Genomic DNA, 18,402 nt, shown 5'->3' on the forward strand with positions numbered 1-18,402 from the left:
TTGAATGCCCGGACTATGTAAGGCCTAGAAGCTTTTGGTTGAAACCTCTCTTCCAAAATATGGGCACACGTAGCCACCTAGTAGCCTTGCGTATTTTAACTACGGATACTTCCCCCCCTATTGTGTGTGGAACAGCAAAATTTTTCAAACAGTTTTGGCTTATTCGTTGTAAGAGATTGTCAGTAGCGGTTTAATCCTCTTTTTAGCTAATTTATTAATGGGCATTTTTATGTCCTTTTATCTTTTTTAAATGAGTTTTCATACTGACTTCTTAAGGCAATGTTTTTTGTACACTGTAATGATTGTATTGTAAATGTGCCTATAAGATATCTTGCATATCGAATAAAAGCTTATGACTGACTGACAATACTCAACTGAGCCATGAATAACAAATACAGTAATTATTAGCAAGAGAGACAAAAATGAGCATTACAAAAATAAAACTGACACCAAATGAGTAGAAAAAATCATAGACTGATAGATGAAGCAGAAATATAGAAGGATGAGTGAAAGCTAAAGGAGAGCCACAATTAATGGGTGTAAAGAAAGAAGAGAGAATAGAAAGAGAAACAAGGAATAGAGATAGAAAAGAAACATAGGATTTTGGAGAGTGAGGAAAATAACTCCCCTGTATATAGAAAAGTGAACAAATGACAAAAAGCCAAAGGACTTCAGCCATACCGTTCGAAGGAATGAGAAACGAAGAGATTCTAGTTGGGAGCGAGTGGGCAAGACAAGAAGTCCAACCCAAAGGGAAGCAACAAGGAAAATAAGAAATCAAGGAACGGAGACTTGATGCAGGATTGTTGCAGGATAAAATATACATAAACAGATAGACTAGGAAACACTAGACACACCTGCCAGGAGAGGAGAAGCTTGATACAAAATACATGAAAACATGAAGATGAGTTGGGAAGACAACAACAACCATCACAGCTTGATCAAACAGACCAAAGGAACACAGAACCTGTATAAAACAACAACAAGAGACTATATGAAAAACAGGAAACGCAGTTGCACAAATCAAGTTTTACTCAGTTCCATTTCTTCTGCTTTGCGTTCATGTATTAAATTGTTTCAGATCCTTCGGGTCTTCAAAGGTGTTCATTCTTCCTGTCCTTGTAGGTGACTTTGAGAAGCATGGGTGTAGAAGCCTGTACCGTGCATTCATGGATCTCAGAACTGGTCTCAAGTACAAAAACTATTTTCTCCTTGCTGCAGGGACCTTGGCTACATCCTGACTGAAAAAGACTTTGTGCCCCTACCAGAGCATCTGCTTACATTGATTGGCCATCATAATAACTTCAATAAGATCTGAATATTGTAAAAACAGAGCAATAATCACTCTTGGTCTATAGCAGTGGTTCCCAAACTTTTGACTCCTGAGGACCCCCATTGAGTCACCACTGGAAGCCGGGGACCCCCAAGCAATTTGTATGAGTTACATTTCAAACATTAACCCCTTGCACGCTCGTGATGGAACCATTCCGTTACGAGCCACGGTGGGGCTGTGCTGGTGACGGAATGGTTCCGTCATGGCCCAGGCACCGCGCCTGCGCGGTGCTGATTTCGCACCTGCACAGCGCGTTCTATTGAGCGGGCGGGGCCGTGACGGAACCATTTAGTCACAAGCACAGCGCCACCACGGCTCGTGACAGAGTGGTTCCAACACGAGCATGGTGGCGCCACGCGCCCCCCCACCCCTGCCCCCTAGCACCGCGGTGGAATTACCGTCACGGCCAAGGGGTTAAAACAGGCATTCGGAAAAAATACACACGTGTGCACACAAAACAAGTACTCAAAGTACTAAGGATTTTGGGGCCAGATGTACGACCATTTCATTTAGCGCCTCGCAATTGGTGACACATTGCGAGTGGCAAAGTGCGAGTCGCTAAATGAAATGTACAACAGTTTGTTTAACACTGTTTGGGATTCCCAATGGAGTCGCAAATTGCGAGGTTCATTAATATTAATGAGCCTCTCGCAATTTGCGAGCCCATTGGGAATGCCAGCCCTCCTAGCGATGGTAGCCTGCTGGGCTCTGCAGGCCACCATGTCTCGGACTGCTTTTAAATAAAGCAGTTTTAAAAAAAAAAATGCAGCCTGTTTACCATGCATTAAAAAAAAATATATATGAAACTTTTATTTTCTAAGGGCAGGCAGAGGTCCCTGGGACCACTGTCTGACCTTAAAAAATAATTTTGCATGCATTTGGGAAGGGGTCCCCACGGGACCCCTTACCATTTGCGAATGCATTACCATCTACTTGAAGTAGATGGTAATTGTGACTGTTTTGCGAACGCAAAACATTTGTACATGGTTTTGAGACTCGCTATTTGGAAGGGAATGCCCCTTCCAAATAGCAAGTTGCAAAACCTATTTAGAGAGTCGCAAACAAAGTGCGACTCGCGAAATAGGCTATGTACATGGCCCAATAGGTTTTTGCATGTGCAAACGGGTTCGCGAACCCGTTCGCGCATATAAAAACAGATCGTACATCTGGCCCTTAGTATTTTATATTGAAGAAATAGCCCCTCTGTCACATGTATTTAATTTGTTTTGTAGCATCTCTCATACCATTGTAGGATGTCAGAGCACTTTACATCACACACATATAGAGACATTGAATCATACATGTAAATCAGTGTGTATATAAAATGTTTAAAGTGTGCTTGGTCTGGAAAAGCACAAACTCAGGATTCAGAGCATAACACAGTGACTAGCATTGACTTTAACATTAAAAATGTATTTCCACCCAAATATATCTTTTTTAGCAGCATCAGGATAATGAATAACTGGGACAAAATATAAGTTACTAACTGGTACCATGCAGTTTGCAAGCAGCTCTTTGATGACAGTTGATAGGTCCCTCTGCTAGATTACGATTGTCACTTATGAAGTGCACAGTAATAAAGGAATCTCTGTGACAAAAGCAGTGACCACGAACCTAGGCACATAAAATGCTGCTTTTTAAGATGCATGTTACACATTCTTTGCAGTAGGCACATTAACCCTCTGTGCTACATTAGTTAAATCAAAGCTGCCACTGAACAAAACTCTCCACGCTCTCCAGCAGGTACATTAATCACTGGCATTCTCTTGACACTTTTATTGTTTCTGGAAAGCTGCTAATTATACAAGAAATGTTTCTGTGCTTTTAAAACTGTTGCCTGTGGACCCCCTGGGAATGGGTCACGGACCCCTGGGGGTCCGCGGACCACAGTTTGGGAAACACTGGTCTATAGGAAGATGCCGAAGGGAAAGGACCAATTCCATGAGCTCTTTGAATGTTCAATTCCACTGAGGATTTCATCCCCACAATTTTGGGGATATGCAACTTGAGAAATGTAATCATATCTTGACCTTCTGGTCCCTCCAAGATACCATAATTTCGGAGGTTTGCGGCACTTACGATTTTCCAAATCCTCAGCCAGTCTTTTGAGCTGTGTAACCTCCTTGCTTAAATTGGAAATCTTGGCCGTAACATCTTGAGAGTCACTAACCTGTTGTTCCACCTTAGTGAGCCTTGAATCCAGAACTGACCACTTGTCTTCAATCCATTGTAAAGTCGTACTAGTCTCCAACATGAAAGGTTTCATATTTTTTAATTCATCCATAATATCCTCCAGAGTCACGGGTAACGGAGATTTCGTAGGGGAAGAAGGATCTTTCTTTACTCTTTTATTTGCACCGCCTCCAGACCACTTGCGAGCTCTGGTGACAGAAGAAGCCACAGATTTGGAAGAATGCGCTGTATCCATTAAAAAGCTCGGTGGTGTAGACCAGGTCAGCGAGGATTGATGGGTCAGCTAACAATATGCAACCAGTACTGAAGGTGATCGACAATAATATGCCACTTAGCAGAGAAAAATTAGAGTCTTTATAAGCAGAAAACAAGCCATTTTGATATTTGAGGCAGGCTGAGGGACATCCAAAAACAAAATGGCGGCTATAGTCCTGACAGGACAGGATCGACAGGCAAAGCTTCTCAAAATGATCATTTAATAAGCTTTAACACTTAACAGACCGCTCCTTGCCATTTCCGACAGCTAATGATGCTGCTGATATGATCATCAGTACAGAAACCGCCGGACAATGCAGGAAAGATTTCTCGGCTCTCGCTGAGGAAAATCAGCAGGTGGCCATCTTGGTTGATGCCGGCGCGCACTCTCATTGAAGAGTCAATTCATCAAGCTGCAGTTTGAATCTGTGCTCTGCACACGGATCCCAGCAGTGAGTGCTTAACCCAGTGTGCTTTATTGCATCATGGCTGCAGACTTCCATCTAAGAAATATCAAACAAGAGACGTTAAAAACATTGGGCCCAATTCACAAAATCTTTTTGGGCTCACACCTGCATTTATGGCCCATAATGCTTGCTGGGTATCCTTGAATGTATGTTCATGGGCAGCTCAGAGCCTGGTTAGTCTTACAGCTGGTGAACGCCCACGAACCCACGAAATTGTGACCATTCACAAACTCCGAGCCGAGTCTTTTCCACCCCGGAAATGCTTGGAGATGTTTTACTACAAAAGGCTTGAATAAAGAAGAAGGGAACACTCAAGGGTTTGTGGCCTGAAAGCAGGGGCGTAACACAGGCCAAAGTAGTTTCACCTTCGGGAAAAGTGTGTTTTGCCAGCAAAGAAGAGAAAAAAAAAATGTTGCTCTTTTTTTTTATTTCAACAATTTTTATTAGAAAATAATGTTTTTTGTTATACAATACAGAGAAAGAGAAGGCAATGTAGGACATTGTTATTGTGCTGTTGCAGTTACATTTGGCTTACACAACATTTGTTAAGGTATAAAAAAAAACGAAAGTAATGATTGATGCTACGTTTTCCCAAGGCACAATTGTACCCTGTGCACAATTACTCACTGGGAAAACAGCAACTCATAAAACGTGACATGACGTTCATGACTAATTCAATATGCATAATGCTGCCCAGTGGAGCAATCAGAATATATAACTGATGCATTTTTTTCAAATTTAGGTGTTCCCTAATCCTGTTTACATCACAATATGCAAGGCAGCCATTTTCTTACCAGCACACTCGGGATTTAAAAAGCTTAGAAGACTTTACGTCTGTTGTTTACGATCTGCTGTCCTGAATGGTGAATTAGCTCAAGGCAGTATGGGTCTGTCTGCTGACACCGATGTTTGACCCGCTGGCTCAGCATTTAATCCCTATTGGCTGATAAACTGAGGAACAGTTGTCACGAGGACTAAGGGACAGCAACACTGTGCTACCAGGCACTACGTAAAACTCACTCATCTTATTCCTCATTCATTTTAAACTGCACGGTGGTGCAATACTGACATTATCAGGACTTAGCTTGCACGTTGTCAAAAGGCACTATTGCATATGGGAGCACCACAGTCTGATCGCAAAGGAACCCCTATACCTACCTCTAAGGGATGACTGAGCTCGCGGGCTGTGTAGCGGCAAAGGGCAGAATACCACGTGACGTGTACCTTTTAATGCCAACAGGATATACTTTACCTTTGTCTGCTGTCAAATACAGCATTATGTGCTTGTCACATGCAAGGGCTGGGTAACCGCTACCTCTCTCTGACGTCAAACGGACACACTGTGAAACCACCAATGGTTCCACCTCTCGTCTTCTTATCCTGCCTATCATCACTTGCTGAACACAGGCCCCTTCCACTCATGCTTCAAACCAGCATTATTCTTGCATTACTATAAAAACCCTCTGCTGACCCCTCACCCGTTGAATTGTGGCTCAGGCTCACTTTCCCTTTTGAGTCTAAAATTCAGAATCCATGATTCCTGCCTCTTTACTTTCCTTACTACTCATAATACCCAACTCTATCCACTTCAATCAGTGCTCTCCATTGAAACTGATCTCTCTCTCATGTATCCAATTTCATAACCATCATCAATCAGCATCACATCTCCTGGATTCTAATATTACATGACCTCTCAGCCACATTGGACACTGTTAATCACCCCACCCTAGTGCCTGCACTCTCCTTTCTCTCGGTCTTAGACTTGGCGCTAGACAGGCTTCCTTCTCATCTGTTGCTCGTTCTTCATAGTATCTTGGTGCTCCCCGCTTGCTCTCCTTCACCACCTATGAGGGGGGTCCCACAGGTTCAGTTCTCATTCTTTTCCTTTTCTGCGTCTGTTTAACATCTGTCAATACAATCACCACTTCCTTTGGGTTTTGTCATCATCTCTATGCTGATGACACCCAAATCTTTCTCTATTTCTCCATCTTTACTGTTCCCCTAGAACTCAGGTCTCCAATTGCCTTGTAGCCACCCATTGTTGGATGGCCATCAGATCACTACGCTAGCATCAAAAATAGTCAGAATCTACTTTCTTGACACATCTGCGCCCGCCACTCTCCCCTAACGCCCACCCCTGGATGTCCTACCTACATTTCCCTTAGTCAGAAAACTGGGAGTACACCCAAACACCTCCATAAAAATGGAAATATTAACAAGCATCAAAATGTCAACTCTTTCCATGCTGATGACGGCTCCCGGCCGTCATGCATCACGGTGGGCATGTGCTGATGACGGCTGGGGGCCGTCATGAACCCACTCACTCTTCAAAACGGCCACACAGGCGCAGAATTGCGGCCGCTCCCAAGGGGTTAATGATCGAAAAATCTGTCCACATATCTCGTCCCACAAACTAAATCAATGATGGCCTCACTTGTCATCAGAAGGCTTGATTATTGCAATAGTCTTCTTGTGGGCCTCACACTGTACACGTGCTCCCCTTTAGACAAGGTACCTAACTTGGCTACCATTGCACTCCATAAAATGCTCAAATACACCCTACCTGTGACTATCTTCGACAACCCGACAACAGCTAGGAACAGAGCTCTTTTGAAGCTATTCTTCCAGGGCCTAAGTCCTGAGCAAATGTGTCCTAATCCCTTATAAGGTAGCGGGACTCCTGCACCATCCTTCCACAGAACAAGTTTTCAGGCGATTCCCCATGAGAGGCCCATGCCTCTGCACATCTTTCTTGGCACTTCAGACATAATTGTCATCACCTCATCCCTTATGTCTATCCCCCATTTATTTGTTGTCTGCACTCGCCACCAATTTAAAAAAAAAGAAAGGAGCTAAGTAGGCCAAAGATTTTCTTTCTAACTCCACTGTTTCCATTAAGATTTCAGAATCTGATGGAGAAGGGCTGGAAAGATTTGAACAGGGAGAGAAGGGGTATTGTCTCAGGACCTCCACACAAACACCTGGGGAGATAATACAGAGAACATTAGCGCTGGAAGGAGGGGCGCGGGGGTGCTGCATCACCCCAAAAATAGCAACGATGGAGTTCAGATTGTGAATGGACAATAACAATGCCTTTAAATGTTTATTTTGTCTTTTCATATCTAATGTGCATTCATAGACTGACATAAAATGTCAGGCTGTCATCTGAGAATTTGGTACTTATTCTTTAGAAATGAAAATTGGTGTCTTCTCTCTCTGACCACAAGGTGAGAGGATTCTGGAAAGTAAACTATGTGGAAAAATGCTGGGGTATGGGGAATGTGAAAGGAAAGGCTGTAAGATGTCTTTTTTTTTTTACTAACTCACAACAAAATGAAACAACTGTAAATTAAATTGACAATATTTCAAAATATATCAGCACACAAATGAACCACATTTTTGTCATTCGGAAGTATGGTGGAAACGAAGACTTTAATAAGATCAAAACAATTTAAGAGACTTTACTTGGTGATGTGCAAATGATAAATATTCACTGAAATCCAATAGCCACATATTATTGTCTGTGTCCGTTGTCGTCAATCATGGCTGTGTAAGCTTAGTGCACATTTCAATGGAAGGTATGCTGTCTGCAAAGAGCAGTGTGCTACCACGCCATGCATTAGTGATATATTTGCCACAATGTGCTCCAAAAGGGAGACGATCAGATACCGCATGGGCATGCTGAGCTGTCATGGAGGAACCAGGCACAGAGGGGAACAATTAAAAATTTGCTAACATTCGTGCCAAGAATTTTCAATTCTATTAAGGACAGGAGGCGAGGATTATGCTTTCTCTATTTCTTTACTGAAATACACAGCAGCCAATCAGCACACAGTAAAGAAAGTAAAGACTACAATACCCATGAGGCATAACAGTATAAATAGGGTCACAGAGGTCACAACTTCCTCTTTCTTTGTCCATAACAGATAAATAATGAAAGTCAAAATTGTAGAAGAAAAAACCAAGGATCCATGAAGAACATCTGGCCGCAGGTCATCCATAGGTCAAGTAGAAAGGCAAATCCGAGGACCAGAGGGACGAAACAAAGCAGCAACCGGAGACGCCGGATCCAAAGTTCATTTGAGGTCGGAACCTGGAAAAGCAAACATAGTCGTAATACCTACACCCATAACTCATTAAAGAAGATAACCATGATAGGGCGGGATACATTGCATAAAAAACATTGCATAAGATAGTCAGAAACAACCAGGTATATCATAACTGAGTAGAACAATGCAATGAGCAATCAGAAAAACAAGGGTGGGATAATCCTCGCCTCCTTAATAGAATTGAAAATTCTTGGCACGAATGTTAGCAAATTTATAATTCTATGGCAGGACGGAGGCTCCGATTATGCTTGTTCAAAGCTGAGCCACCACTACAGATGCAACATCAACAATTGGTGTAAAGTAAAACGTCTTGAACACAGATTCAGAAGACCAATCTGCGGCCCTCATGATGTCATGAAGACTGGCACCCATAGAAAAGGATTTGGAAGCCATAGCTCCCCTGGCGGAATGAGCACCAAACAAGGAAGTATCAATGCCCGCTTCTTGCATGAGCCAACGTAACCAACGCGCTAGCGTAGCAGGAGTAACAGGTTTGAATGGCTTCTGCAAAGCAATAAGGAGCTGACCTTGCAAATCATGTCGAAAAGATGCAGTGCTTACCTCATAATCCTTGATAAACTGGACCACACACAATTGAGGATTGTGAGGAAAAGAAGGATAAGAAACGGAGGAGGTATTACATTTCGTCCGTTTAGAGATAACAAAAGTGACACCCTCAGGGGAGAAAGTGCGACCGGCGAGGTCCAAGGCCCGCACATCAGAAACCCGCTTGCAGGAGACCAAACACAAAAGCGTAGTCAGCTTGGCCGAAAGTTGTTTACGGGTCAATAAAGAATTGGAAGGCCAATAAGAAATGAAACGCAGAACAACAGACACAATCCACAGGGCAACATACTAGGGGCAAGGAGGTTTTACCATCCGAATGCCTCTCAGCAATTTAGAAATCAGGGGATGTTCTCCCGCTGGTTTGCCATCAATAGGAATATGACCTGCCGAAATGGCAGAACGAAAGTTGTTAACCGTTCTGTAAGCCAGTCCAGAAGATGCCATAGAGGCCAAATATTTGCTAATGAAAGCGAGATCCGCTGAAACGGGAGCCACCGACCGTTGTGAGCACCAATCACACCAGCGTTTCCAACTTGACGCATAACGCTTGCGTGTGTTGGGGGCCCAAGCTTCATTGATAAATCGGGTAGCGTCTCCCGATAATCCTGGGACTTGCCAGCAGCCCCCAAAATCCTCCATGCCACCAGCAGGAGCTGCCCTGACAGCACCAGAGGATGAGGGTCGCGAAGAGGATCCAAAAGCAGGTTCCACATGTGTGGAAGAAGGAGCGGCGTCGAGCAGCTCATCTCCAGAAGCACCGGAAACCACGCCTGAGCTCTCCAGAGAGGAGTGATCAGAACGAGTTCCGAAGAGAACTGAAGTGCCCGGGCCAGAACCCGGGGAATCATTAGGAACGGAGGAAACGCATAGCATAGGAGAGGAGGCCAAGGATGGAGAAACGCGTCCGTGGCCAGGGCCTCCGGATCCGGGCGCCAGCTGTAGAAGTGGGGTAGCTGGGCGTTGAGACGGGAGGCAAACAGGTCGAGATTGTGGAAAAGTAAATTTTGCCATGTTGTATGTGCCTACGTGTTCCCCATCTTATGTTATATGTGCATGATCGAGATGCATGTATTCCCCTCTGATCGATTAAAGACGCAATTACAGTTGTGTCCATCTCTAGTATGTTAGTTTCCAGTCTTCGTGAAAGCAACGAATATTAGGCCTATGTAAACCTACGTTGCCACATTTCACAGTGTGTACGTTAATTCATTGAATTGTCCCCGTTTCTAGGCCTCAAAAGGGCCCGGACTCAGATTCAGCTCCTGTCTCCTGAACCCTCTCCGAGGAGCGATACAGCCCCCACCTGCATCCCTGACCCTTCGCTTACTTCATGTCACGCAGTGCCCGGCCCGGCCTGGCTCTGCCTCCCAGTCTGCCAAGAGTATGTTATGTTTCTAGTTATCAGTCCAGCCCTCCTTCTCTGCATTCCTAAGCTACTGAATCGCATCAATAGTTTCCGTCATGGTCTAGCCTTTATGTCTCCATGTAAGAGAAATACTGTATTTATATTCATAGAATATTCCTCGCACACGCAATACATGTAGAATTATGCATGCACCAGTCTTAGTGTCTATTAGCCTTTGCCCTGATAACTTTTGGATTCTATCAACATGTACTCTAAACACCAGATACTAGATATGCCTTGGGTACATGTCGCTCTGACACTCCAGACTTTAGTCTCCTCTTCTAGCGCAGAAGTCATAGCCCCCAGTTCTCCCTGGTAACACGTCATTGCCCGTTTGCGCGCACCACTAGGTTAGAGGTCCCAGCTGCTCAGGTAGCCCCCTCCATGTTTCCGCCCCGTTTATGACACTTCTGTTACGTTTGCATCACATGTCTATGTATACGCCCTGTACACGCCTTCTTGTTACTTCATTTTTGCCCTTATCTTTCGCGACTGCTACGAACCACGCCTACTGCTACGCCTACTGTATTGAATGTAATGTATTTGTTTAAAGTATATATACTGTACACCGATATTAAAGTTTGCTAGCCAATTCCCTTGTCCGTCCCCAGGCAGCTGCTTTCCTTCACTCCCTTTTCCGTACAGGCCGTCGTGTTCCTGTCCTTTATGCATATTAAAGCCTGACGACTCAAGATACCTCGAATCCTGACTCTTATTTATTGAGCTACCTGTTTATAGAGTATCCTGAAAAATAGAACCGGTAATTAATTATTTATTTACCACATAATGGCGCCCGAATAGGGACTTGCCCTTTCCCCACGCGCCGGAGAAGCCACGCAGGCCCCCTGATCCTCTGCAGCCGTGACGGAACCATACCGTGCACGTGCAGATATTTCTGCTTCAAGTAGCCCTCAGGCCCACGGAGGAGACGGAGGTTGCGGTCCAGCATCCAGACGAGGCGGTGAGGAACGCGGCGAGTCCCGACCAGAGCCCAAGCCGAGAGACCAAGGTCCGAGGTATCCGGAGGCCCACCTGTAACTGAAGTCCGAAGTTCGTAGCCCGTCGTCGTAGCAGTCCAGTCCAGTCCGAGGCCTTCCGTTCTTGCTGCCCGGTGAGTACCGTTGCTGGGGTAGTATCCAGACAGGGTCAAATTAATTTGTCTCTGGTCCGTGGGTTTGGGTACGCAGATCCAACACGAAGTGTTCACCTAGGTGGACGCGGGTCCTGACGTGTCTCTTTATGGGACCGGTAAGTTTCGTGCTGTTTTAGCAGTGCATCTAGTCAGTCTAGTACGTTCTGTTCTCAAGAAATTCATGTGTTCTGTCCAAACTGTTATTTTTAAATGTTATTTCAATGTGTTTTCAATGTCGTGGTATGAGTGATTTGTTTTTCAGTTATTTTTGTGTTTATCGTGTATTGTATTGTGTCCAGACTCCAGCCTAAACTATGCCTCTATTCTCGAAGTTACGTCAGTTAAAAACCAGAAAAGGTCTGCTCGAGGAAGCAGTTCCTGTCCCGCCTAGGGACAGTCCAGGTCATTTTATGTATCATAAGCATGGCTTAAGTGCCATATTATATCTAGACTTATGGGTGGAGTACACCAAGGAATTAGAAGAGAAATATAGATGGCCCGTATCAGGTACGTGGGATGCCGAGTGCATCATGCGAGTAGAAGAAGCATTATGGAAAAAGAAAGCCAGACAGTCCCAGAAAGATGCCATCGAGTTATGGCGCAAAGAATCTCATAAAAAGAACCGAAAAAGAAATCAGAAAAACAGAATTAAGTAGGGAATCCTCAGAAAGAGCCCAAGAAAGGGAATTAATCGAAGTAGGTGAACGAGTTAAAGCCGAACAGTCAGACAGACAGAGAAATGCCCTTATTAAGGGTATGTATCCTCTTCTTGCCGAGGGCTTGCCGAAAGCAACCCCGGAAGCACCATGTAATTTTCCGCCGCCATTAGTTCCGATTAAGCTACGTCACAAACCAACCGCAGCTGATATTTTTCTCTTGTCCTATTTGGACGACACAGTCCCAGAATATGCAAATCCTGTTCCGCCTGCTCCCGTAAATAATGTAATTCCTGTTCCTCCAGCCACGGGGGCACCCGTTGCAGCACCTGTTACGGTACCCCCGGTCCAGTCTACAGTACATGTACCCGCTACATCAGTCACTCTCCCAGCACGTACAGTACATACCGACGCTTCTAGTCTAGGAGCTGTGGGGGGAAGTCCTCCTGGAACCCCACCGCAACACAAACGTCTGTCATTACTCGAGCTACATGCACGAGCGTTACAGCGTTCGCCCAAAAATCAGTCAGTTGCAGATATCAAGCGAGCTCTTACCGAATGCCGTTATGATCCAGTCCCAGGCGATGATGGTATGGTCCTGTACTCATTGCGTATAAGACGGGTGACCGAATATTTGGACACCCTACCGAATATGAAAGAATATCTAGACAGAATATATCGTTTCATCCGTACAGGAGTAGATCCAGGAAGTATTGGCGAGGCCATGTCTCAAAGAAAAGTCGAGACTCAGCTCATGCTTTTAAAGTTTCTAATTAATTGTTTAATAAGGGAACAAGATTATCCGGATAAAGATCCGGAAGAAATGAAAGTCCTGACCAAGTGGAGTGACCATATAGCCGAGGGAAGACACAAGACACAGAACTGTATAGACAGTATGTACAAAAAGATCCGTAGGGAAATAATAAAGTTACACGAGAAACGAAAAGCAGCACAAGTAAGCGAGAAAGAAGACAACTCTTCTACTGAAGAGGTAGACGATGAGAATCCCACCAGAATAGCGTATGTAGGTAGAACTAGACTTCCCGACCGACATTCACGCCTAGAACGCAAGAATGTTTTCCCTTCTCCAGTACCAGAACAAGGTTCTCTTGAGCAAGTATTTCAAGCTACCGATCACATTCTGAAATCACGAACCGGTTATAGTGAACTTAGTACCATGCATGAACAAGAACTAGCCCGATCAGCAGTCCGATGGACTACTGATTCTACCACTTTTTCTGACGAAATAGTGGCACAAATGTTTCTGAAACTGCCGAGCAGCGACTGGTGGGTATGTATATGATCCAGCACCTCATTACACTGTATGAGGGACAGCATTCTGATCCAGGTCCGTTACATGATGTTCTGAACGAGTTACTCCAGTATAGATGGAGAGGTCTAGGTACCGATTTAATTAGTATCATTCTAGAACAGCGCCACAAATACCGAACGTTTCTGAATCCGCATTTTGTTCATGTCCCGCCTCCAGAAAGTAAATCATTCTACATAGATAGACAGCATCCGTTACGAGAGGTACACCCAGTTAGGACAACGGGTGGTGATCTAGAACGAGTATTTGTTTACACCCCTATCACAAAAATGGAACTCTTAGAGATGAAAAAGTTAATTCCCTGTCACGACAAAGATCCAGCAGGGTTCCATCGAGAATTAAAGGACATGCTCCGTATGGGAGAATACACATATCCTGATATCATTAAAATGTTAAAGGTCCTGTTGCCCGCAGGGGTATATGAAAAACTCAAGGAAAAAGAATGGGAGGTGGGAGAGAAAAAGATAGATTGGACAGCTCTAGAAGCTGAAGATACTTCACGAGTACCAGGTACCGGTCTTGGGGCTAAAGTTAAAGAATTGCCCGAGTTATTGATACAGGTTTTGCCAAGGTTACTAGCCACGAAAAAGGAAGATTGGGATGCAATCTCAGCTTGTAAACAGAAACAGGATGAAGACACTAGTGATTTTTATTCTAGATTTGAAAAATGTTTTATTATTAACAGTGGTCTGAAGACGAGTAGTGAATCGTACCCTCATCTTTTTGTAACAAAACTAGTCGAGAATTCAAGTCCACAAGTTAAAAATCGAGTATTGAAAGTCGAAAGTAGTTGGCAAGCTAATACCCCGTCGCAAATGCTACAGATGCTTCAGTATCACCAGAATAGAATCAGGGAAGAGCAAGAACACGAAAGGAGACGTATGAAAGATACGAAAATGAAAGTATTAGTTGCACAATCTGTTCCACAAGACAGTCAGAAGAGGGGTCCGAATCAAGCCAGTCATCCTGCAGCTCCCGTTAAAGGGACTTGCAATTACTGTAAACAGCCAGGTCATTTTATAAACGAGTGTGCAGTTCTGAAACACAACATAGCCACTGGTAAAACTAAAGAAAGACCACGTCCGCCTAGACAAGAACAAGTTTCACAGACTTCTCAGTCACCACAGAATGCACAACAGACAGTTCCAGCACCGCAGCCTATCGCTGCAACACAGCATGTTACACAGCAAATGTACCAGTATGCCCAGTCAGAGTATCCAGAGTATCAACAGTATTCATGAAACAGCCTAGAGAGGGAGGTAGGCTTGCCTCTCATCGAGATACCTGTAGATCAAGAGGGTCCCTATGTACACAGTCAAGTATTAGGGAAAGACAGAAAGTTTCTGATTGATACAGGGGCAAGTAGGACTACTATCAGTCATGACGAGGTTCCAGGGGCTCCGCTCTCAGGCTCTAAAAATGTTTCCCTTGGATTTTCAGGAAAGCCAATTGTTAATGAATTTTCGAAGCCAGTTTCCCTAGAAGTTGGTCCATTGTCCCGAACTACTGATTTGTTACTTACGAAATCATGTCCAGAAAATTTGTTAGGCATTAAAACATTAAAAGAATTAGGTGCAGTAATTTGCTGCTCCCCAGAAGGTGTCCGATTGTTTTTACGTGACTTTAAAGGTCACTATGTATTACGTGATTTTGATCCAAGATTACTGAATGTCCCGCAGCATTTATGGGCGCAAGGTCCAACTGATGTAGGATGTATGCATATCACACCCCATCGTGTGACTCTCAAACAAGGTATAGTTTTGCCACGAATTAGACAGTACAGATTGCCACCTGAGGCTGTAGCAGCCTTATCCAAAATTATTGATGAGCTTATTGCTCAAGGAGTGGTTGTAGAAACTGACTCCAATGTATGTAATTCTCCTATCATTCCAGTCTTGAAACGTACTGATCCAAATGCACCTCCAGTATATCGATTAGTGATTGACCTTCGAGAGCTTAATAAATGTATCATACCCCAGTATCCAGTAGTCCCAGATATTTCTTCCCTATTAACAGCCATTGATTCTGAAGCTACATTTTTCACAGTTATCGATCTCAAGAATGCATTTTTCAGTGTCCCCATTCATCCAGATAGCCAGTACCTTTTTGGTTTTTGTTTAAATGGAAGGAGCTATAAATTCACACGAGCTCCTCAAGGTTTCACAGAAAGTCCTAGTATTTACAGTCAAGCACTTAAGAGACAACTAGACAATATTCACATGCCAACTGACACTGCGCTGCTCCAGTATGTCGATGATCTACTGATCACAGCCCGTTCTGAACGTGACTGCGAGCGTGCGTCACTTACAGTTCTGTATTTTCTGGCCGAGCAGGGGCACAAGGTGTCCCCTTCCAAATTACAATTCTGTGTCCTGCAAGTGATCTACTTAGGCCACTTACTGTCCAAGTGGGGTAGGCAGTTGACACCAGACCGTATCCAGTTAATAGCGAGTCTTCCACAGCCCAAGACACAGAAGGAGGTACGAGCTTTTATTGGCCTCACTTCTTATTGCAGACAATGGATTCCTCAGTATGCATTTCTAGCCAAGCCACTGATACAGTTAACGACACAGGAGGCAGCCGTATCGACTGTCCTCCCTTGGACCCAGGAACATACACTTGTTTTCAATGAATTAAAGAAAGCCTTATGCCAAGCGCCTGTTCTAGCAACACCGAACTACAGTAAGCCTTTTACACTTTTTGTCACAGAACGTGATGGTACTGCATTATCTGTTCTCACACAAGATCAAGCAGGACAGTACAAGCCCTGTGCTTATTTCTCGAGCACATTAGATCCAGTAGCCCAGGCTCTGCCCGCGTGCCTCAAGTCAGTTGCAGCCACAGCTCTAGCTATCAGACAAAGTGATTCCATAGTGTTAGGACATTCCCTGACAGTACAAGTTCCACACTCCGTGGAAGTTCTTTTAAACCGAACACAGACTCAGCACTTGACAATTGCACGTTTAACAGGTTATGAACTGACACTGTTCCAGCCACACATAGAAATTAGACGCTGCAACATTTTAAATCCTGCTACACTGTTACCGTCAGTTACTTCAAATCCTGCCACACATGACTGTGTGGAAGTTGTTAACACTATGACAAAGCCAAGACAAGACCTGACAGACATTGCATTACCTAACCCCGACCTGACACTTTATGTGGATGGTTCATGTATGAGAACAAGTACAGGAGAACTAGTAGCCGCGTATGCAGTGACTACTGAAACTGAAGTTGTAGAAACACATCGTATTGACACCCTGTCTGCTCAAGCAGCAGAGCTAATTGCTCTGACCCAAGCCTGCATACGTGCCAAGAACCTGAAAGTAAACATATACACAGATTCACGTTACGCATTCGGAGTCGTACATGACTTTGGAGTGCTCTGGCAGGAGAGAGGTTTCATGACTTCTCATGGAACCAAGATTCAGCATGGTCTCCTCATTCAAGCTCTGTTAGATGCAATACATTTACCGACAGCTATCGCTATCATGAAGTGCAAGGCACATACGAAAGTTACTGACATCATTTCCCAAGGTAACGATCTAGCAGATCGAACAGCCAAGCTTACAGCTCAGACCCCAGACATTCCAGTTAATACGACACAGACACTCACTCCAGATCCGACTACTTGTATGACAGTTAAGGACCCTACACAAGATGTCATAGACATACAGTTACATGCTACTCCCGAAGAAATCAAGAAATGGTCCGAACAAGGAGGGGTCCAGACAGATCAAGGATGGTTGACGAAGGGAAAAGCCACATGGTTTCTCCCCGACTCTATGGTTCAAGTCATTATTAATACCGCACATAGTCCAGCACATCTAGGAGAGAAAGCTATGTTAGACAGTATTCAGAACCTTTGGTTCAACAAGCACTTACGAGCTGCAGCCAAGCAGAAAGTCTGTACCTGTATGATATGTTGTCAGTTCAATCCAGGTAAAAGTGTCCCGGTGGAACAAGGTGGATTCCAACCTCCTGACCACCCTTTTGAAGTCCTCCAGATGGATTATATTCAGATGGAGCGATGTCGAGGTTTCAAGTATGTCCTCGTGGTTGTATGCGCTTTGTCCAGGTGGACAGAAGCATATCCAGTCCCAGATTACACAGCCGCGACCACTGCCAGGCAGTTGGTGCGTGAATTCTTTCCCCGCTATGGACTCCCTAGGGTTGTGTATTCTGATAACGGCCAGCCATTCTCATCTGAACTCATGAAACATGTTTCCCTTCTGTTAGGGTACCAGTGGAAGTTCCATTGTGTGCGCCATCCTGAAGCAGCCGGTCTCGTAGAGAGACATAATCAGACCCTGAAAATCCGCATTGCAAAGACATGTAAAGAGAAAGGTGTAGACTGGCTAGTTGCCCTGCCAGTTGCTTTATTTTACATGAGGATGGTTGCACATTCCAGATCAGGTCTGTCCCCGTATGAGGTCGTATTCGGCCGCCCCCCAAACATGTGGGGTACACCTAGACCCCGCAGTATTACAGATGTTTCCAGTAATATGCTGACAGATTACCTAGCTTCCTTGATGTCTGCCCTACACTCTTGTCGTTCACAGGTTGCCGCCGCATTTCCAGACAACACCGAGGTGAAACCGCATGAAGTCATTCCAGGCGATCTGGTGGTGGTGCGGAATTTTGATCGTTCAAGTCCGCTGGAGCCCCGCTGGAAGGAGCCCCACCTCGTCTTGCTTACAACAAGGACTGCAGTCAAACTCGAGGGGAGAAAAGGATGGGTCCACCTGACCCACATAAAGAAATTCCATGGAGTACCAGACAAGACTTTTGCTAAGGACTGCCTCATTCCTAAAGACTGCCTAAAAACAGACTCTGAACTTGACTCTGAACTTAAAGTTCCCTTGTTAGAGAAAACTCCGCAACAGGAGTATAAACTGAAACTTCGGTCTAGTAAAATAAGTCAGCCAGTTTAATTGTCTAAGTCCCTCTCGGGT

This window comes from Lissotriton helveticus, chromosome 3_1 (assembly GCF_964261635.1).
Source record: "Lissotriton helveticus chromosome 3_1, aLisHel1.1, whole genome shotgun sequence".
In the NCBI taxonomy this organism is placed as follows: domain Eukaryota; kingdom Metazoa; phylum Chordata; class Amphibia; order Caudata; family Salamandridae; genus Lissotriton; species Lissotriton helveticus.